General features: G+C 44.9%; 1 pseudogene; it reads left to right on the top strand.

Annotated features, from left to right (window-relative positions):
• Positions 1-1,271: 1,271 nt before the first annotated feature.
• On the top strand, positions 1,272-1,477 carry LOC142261061 (U2 spliceosomal RNA; annotated as a pseudogene).
• Positions 1,478-6,000: the final 4,523 nt, after the last annotated feature.

Below are 6,000 nucleotides of genomic sequence, written 5' to 3'. Positions count from 1 at the left end.
TCTTGTGATGTGAAGGTGTGGAGTCAGTGCCTACGTGTAATTCCTTACACCACTCCTCTGGCTGACTTGGTGAGCTGTCACTGAATGGGTGGGCTGAAGCAATGGTGGATGCTGCTGTTTGGATAGCATGTGTATCTACTGAGAACAGCTTATCAATGGTGGCAAATCGGAGCAGCTTAATCTTTTGCTCTCCGCAGTTCAACACTCTCATGGGCACTCTTCCCTTCCATATTAATGAATAAAACTATGATGTAAATAGCATATAGATACCCCACAAATGCAGATAAAAGTAGGTTATGGGAAAAGGGGGAAGAGAGAAACAGGAAAATAGTGGAATAAAGTATAACTTCCAGGTGGGAGAGGAAATGGCAGCACAGCCAATGGAGGTGAAGCAAGGGGAGCCTGCAACTAAAGAGTTGAGAGCGTTATCACATGGTGACTGAGCCTGATTGTAACGGGAGCATAGAGGTGCCGATCCTGTCTTACCTGCGTTGGTGTAGAAGTGGGTGTCCTGTGGTGGAGTCAGCTATGTGCAGTGGTGGCCGTGGGTTCTTTTATGTGCGACCGTAGTAATAGCTGTGCCCACTTCCTGTATGGGAGTGGAATGCAGTGAGGCTAATGGAACGCACGCCTGCGCATTTGTGTTTAACGTCGCGCATGTGCAGAACGGAGAAAAGGCTGCGCTCACTTCCTAATGAAAGGGAGTGAGACGCAGCTGGGAAGGGAAGGGAAAAGATTAGGGTTTGGGGATGATGAAAGGGCTTTCTACGGGCAAGGATGGCAAAGGGTGGCGGTGACGGAAAGTCAGGCAGATGGTCCTGTCCTGTCCTGTCCGTCCGTCTTTTTGTATCATGAATTGGAAAGACTGCAAGGGGGAGGGGAGGTGCTTGTGCCCAAAAGGAGGAGTTATTCAGATTCATTGCAGTGGGCGGCGGCTGCAAAAAGTACCATTCTCCTTGTTTTTGCTCTGCAAAACAGCCTTTTCAAGGGTTTGGCTTGGGTGACAAAATGTCTTCTGTAGGCGTGGGTTTGTCTCCCTCTCCCTAAGATGTGTCCGGTATAGGCCAGGGTGCCACTCAAGGCCGTAACCAATTCGGGTTATAGCTTCTCAGCCTTTTGGCTAAGATCAAGTGTAGTTTCGGAGGACGCTACCTTGGTCGGTACTGGAAGGTGCCTGGGATTGCACGTCTGCCGGCCTTGAGGGAGTGTGTGCGCCTTCTGGTGACACATAGCCCTCTTGTGCCTGGACGGTTCCCAGGCAACGGGAGGCGATCACCTTTGTTATTTTGAAGTCCTACTGATAAACAGAAAAAAAAAAAATTAAATCTGTTCTTATCAGTTTAATATCTGATACGTCCCCTCTCTAGGGACCATATATTAAATGGATTTTTAGAACAAGGAGATGGAAAAAATCTTGCTCTGTCCACTCCACGCATTGACCTGGTATTGCAGTACCTCCAGGACCGGTGCACCCCTTCTTAACCGAGTTTCCAAAAGCAGAACTCAATTCACCTGATTCAAATGAGCCTCATTAGTGAATTGAAAGAAAGCAAAAACTTTATATGCACCTCAATTTGGCCAATTCACTTTTCACACTTTCACCCTTTTTTTTTATCTTTCACACCTTTTACTTGCTTTATTGATGCAAAAGCTGTGCCAAATAGCAAACTCATCTCCACTCAACTTGACCAACTCTGCTATGTCCCGTGCAGTATCTTATTCTCAGTCTTATCTAGATCATTTGCAATTGAATAGAATAGATCCCTTTTGGACACATTGGATTCAGCTGCTGCAGTGACTGCAGGTGTTAGAAGATGCAGACTTGGCATCAGGTGCTGTCTATCAGATTCCACTCCAATTAAAGCTTCCATTGTTTTTCGGTGTTTTCTTTGAGCAATGATGATGTCTTTAGTGATCTGTTGGCTCCCTCTCCTGGAGGAAGAGTTTGCTTGCTCTTGGACTTTCAAAAAGAGAGGTTATGATAGACATTTAGCTTCTGAGCCCAATTGGGGACAGTCATGGGTGATGAATGTTTTGCAACCTGCTGCGAAGCCTGATACCGCAATATAAGGAACGTCAAATACTAAGAATGGGCGGCCTATGAAAGAATTAGTACTTTCATTAAGCATACTTAAACGGCTAATTGGGAATAGACAAACTGTAAAAAGCCCTCTGAGAAAGCCCCTCTCTATCCTTTGTCAGTAAGCTTTTCTGTAGTCTGCCTGTTGATGTATTTTCCGTTTGAACAGTGCACAACATGAAGTGACGGAACACTGGCTTGTCACAATGTCCCCCGCTGACATCACAATAGCGCTGCTGCCTAGAAAGCCAGCTGCGCAGCAGAAGTTGCTCTTTGGGTGGGATGGTGGGCTAATGTATCTATTCCTGCTTGGTGAGAGTTTGACATGATCTAGAGCAACGAGTTCCAGCGGCTAGCGGTTGATTATTGGCTGTAATGGGGCTTTCTGGCTGGTGCTAGCCTTTCTTCTTAGCACACAGGAACCACAATCCCTACACCATGCTTCGATGGATTCTCTCATCCCAGCCCAGTAAAACTACATATTTCACACAGTTATAGGCAGCCCATGGGCATTCACCTGGATTAAAACCCATAACAGCTCATAGACCAAACAATCAATCTACCACTGGACCAAAGACAGGAAGCTAAATCCACTGCCTGCGGTAACTAACTTAATCCTATAGGCTACTCACACAACAAACCCAAGAGAAAGGAAAAAAACATGGCTTCGATTATCCATCCAATGAAAACGCATAACCATTGTGAGCCATTGGACAATGCAATTGCACACATGGTGACATGGTGCACGGCCCAATGAATCAAGTCTGTACTTCATATTCACGGTTTAAGCCCTTGGGTTTTAATGTGTCCAGAGTACATATCCAGAAAGATTCCCTTTTTTTGTGCTAAGCACAAGTCAACAATACATTGTAAGCAGATTCTATTACCAGTCCCACACCATTTTGTGACGCATAATCACACAGTGGCCCAATTAAGATTCCAAGTCATCGAACATGTCCCAGCCATACGCAGAGGAGGCAATAGAATTAGGAAGCTCAAAGAAAGGGAATCTTTCTGGATATATACTCTGGGCACGTTGGAACCCAAGGGCTTAAACCATGAATATGAAGAACCGACTTGATTCATTGGGCCGTGCACATTTTTTCTAACGCCCGGTTCTTTTTCGTGTTCACACTATATATGGTTCCACTATGTATGGAGTTCCATTCTTCCTTGTTTTTTATTTGTCATGTTTGTCATGTCTGATCAACTGGTTACATTATGTCTGATTACCTTGTCTAACAGTTTTTTCTCCCCTTTCTTTACCTTCCATGTTCCCATAGTCACGTGAAATATCCCTGTTGCACTTGATTACGGCTCACTATTCACTATAGGATGTCTTATATCTAACATCACACTCTCACCCATCAGCACTCTATAGGTTTGTATAAGGTATGCGCTTACACATCCGGTCCTCCATAGGTATTTCCACTTATGTAACACTATCCCTATGATCACTCATAACTCATACCCTTGTAGTCAATTACATCCTCCTCTCTCCCCCCCTCCCCTTCTCCCTTTCCATCTATAATTTTGCCATATATACTAGCAAACACTCAGTGTACCTAGTGGCATCCTATTCGTGGCTATTGGACCTTGCTATAGTCCCACTAGTGCCAAGACATTTGCAGAGCGCATCTGCCTGCGTTGCACACTCCAACTAATTATAAGTAAGCCATTATACTAGCAAACACTCAGTGTACCTAGTGGCATCCTATACGTGGCTATTGGACCTTGCTATAGTCCCACTAGTGCCAAGACATTTGCAGAGCGCATCTGCCTGCGTTGCACACTCCAACTAATTATAAGTAAGCCATTATACTAGCAAACACTCAGTGTACCTAGTGGCATCCTATACGTGGCTATTGGACCTTGCTATAGTCCCACTAGTGCCAAGACATTTGCAGAGCGCATCTGCCTGCGTTGCACACTCCAACTAATTATAAGTAAGCCATTATACTAGCAAACACTCAGTGTACCTAGTGGCATCCTATACGTGGCTATTGGACCTTGCTATAGTCCCACTAGTGCCAAGACATTTGCAGAGCGCATCTGCCTGCGTTGCACACTCCAACTAATTATAAGTAAGCCATTATACTAGCAAAAACTCAGTGTACCTAGTGGCATCCTATCTGTGGCTATTGGACTTTGCTATAGTCCCACTAGTGCAAAGACATTTGCAGAGCACGTCTGCCTGCATTGCACACTCCAACTTTTTTAAACTAAGCAATTTTACTAGCAAACACTCAGTGTACCTAGTGGCATCCTATACGTGGCTATTGGACTTTGCTATAGTCCCACTAGTGCCAAGACATTTGCAGAGCGCATCTGCCTGCGTTGCACACTCCAACTAATTTTAACTTAGCCATTATACTAGCAAACACTCAGTGTACCTAGTGGCATCCTATACGTGGCTATTGGACTTTGCTATAGTCCCACTAGTGCCAAGACATTTGCAGAGCGCATCTGCCTGCGTTGCACACTCCAACTAATTATAAGTAAGCCATTATACTAGCAAACACTCAGTGTACCTAGTGGCATCCTATACGTGGCTATTGGACCTTGCTATAGTCCCACTAGTGCCAAGACATTTGCAGAGCGCATCTGCCTGCGTTGCACACTCCAACTAATTATAAGTAAGCCATTATACTAGCAAACACTCAGTGTACCTAGTGGCATCCTATACGTGGCTATTGGACTTTGCTATAGTCCCACTAGTGCCAAGACATTTGCAGAGCGCATCTGCCTGCGTTGCACACTCCAACTAATTATAAGTAAGCCATTATACTAGCAAACACTCAGTGTACCTAGTGGCATCCTATACGTGGCTATTGGACCTTGCTATAGTCCCACTAGTGCCAAGACATTTGCAGAGCGCATCTGCCTGCGTTGCACACTCCAACTAATTATAAGTAAGCCATTATACTAGCAAATACTCAGTGTACCTAGTGGCATCCTATCTGTGGCTATTGGACTTTGCTATAGTCCCACTAGTGCCAAGACATTTGCAGAGCGCATCTGCCTGCGTTGCACACTCCAACTAATTATAAGTAAGCCATTATACTAGCAAACACTCAGTGTACCTAGTGGCATCCTATACGTGGCTATTGGACTTTGCTATAGTCCCACTAGTGCCAAGACATTTTCAGAGCGCATCTGCCTGCGTTGCACACTCCAACTAATTATAAGTAAGCCATTATACTAGCAAACACTCAGTGTACCTAGTGGCATCCTATACGTGGCTATTGGACTTTGCTATAGTCCCACTAGTGCCAAGACATTTGCAGAGCGCATCTGCCTGCGTTGCACACTCCAACTAATTTTAACTTAGCCATTATACTAGCAAACACTCAGTGTACCTAGTGGCATCCTATACGTGGCTATTGGACTTTGCTATAGTCCCACTAGTGCCAAGACATTTGCAGAGCGCATCTGCCTGCGTTGCACACTCCAACTAATTATAAGTAAGCCATTATACTAGCAAACACTCAGTGTACCTAGTGGCATCCTATACGTGGCTATTGGACTTTGCTATAGTCCCACTAGTGCCAAGACATTTGCAGAGCGCATCTGCCTGCGTTGCACACTCCAACTAATTTTAACTTAGCCATTATACTAGCAAACACTCAGTGTACCTAGTGGCATCCTATACGTGGCTATTGGACTTTGCTATAGTCCCACTAGTGCCAAGACATTTGCAGAGCGCATCTGCCTGCGTTGCACACTCCAACTCATTATAACTAAGTTGCATTGTCAGGGATATTTATTCTTTATTATTCTGCTGTTAATAAAGCTAGACCACCACTGCAATCTTCACCACCTCTCAATTTTTACTACCACATTTTCAGTCCACAATCTTGTCGCAATCAACATGAGTGGCAAAATGACAGATGCTGGTGGAAAGGGGAAGAGGCGTGGTG

This window comes from Anomaloglossus baeobatrachus, unplaced genomic scaffold, assembly GCF_048569485.1.
Source record: "Anomaloglossus baeobatrachus isolate aAnoBae1 unplaced genomic scaffold, aAnoBae1.hap1 Scaffold_207, whole genome shotgun sequence".
In the NCBI taxonomy this organism is placed as follows: Eukaryota; Metazoa; Chordata; class Amphibia; order Anura; family Aromobatidae; genus Anomaloglossus; species Anomaloglossus baeobatrachus.
The sequence above is the reverse complement of the archived record's forward strand: the minus strand, read 5'-3'. Positions and strand labels throughout refer to the sequence as shown.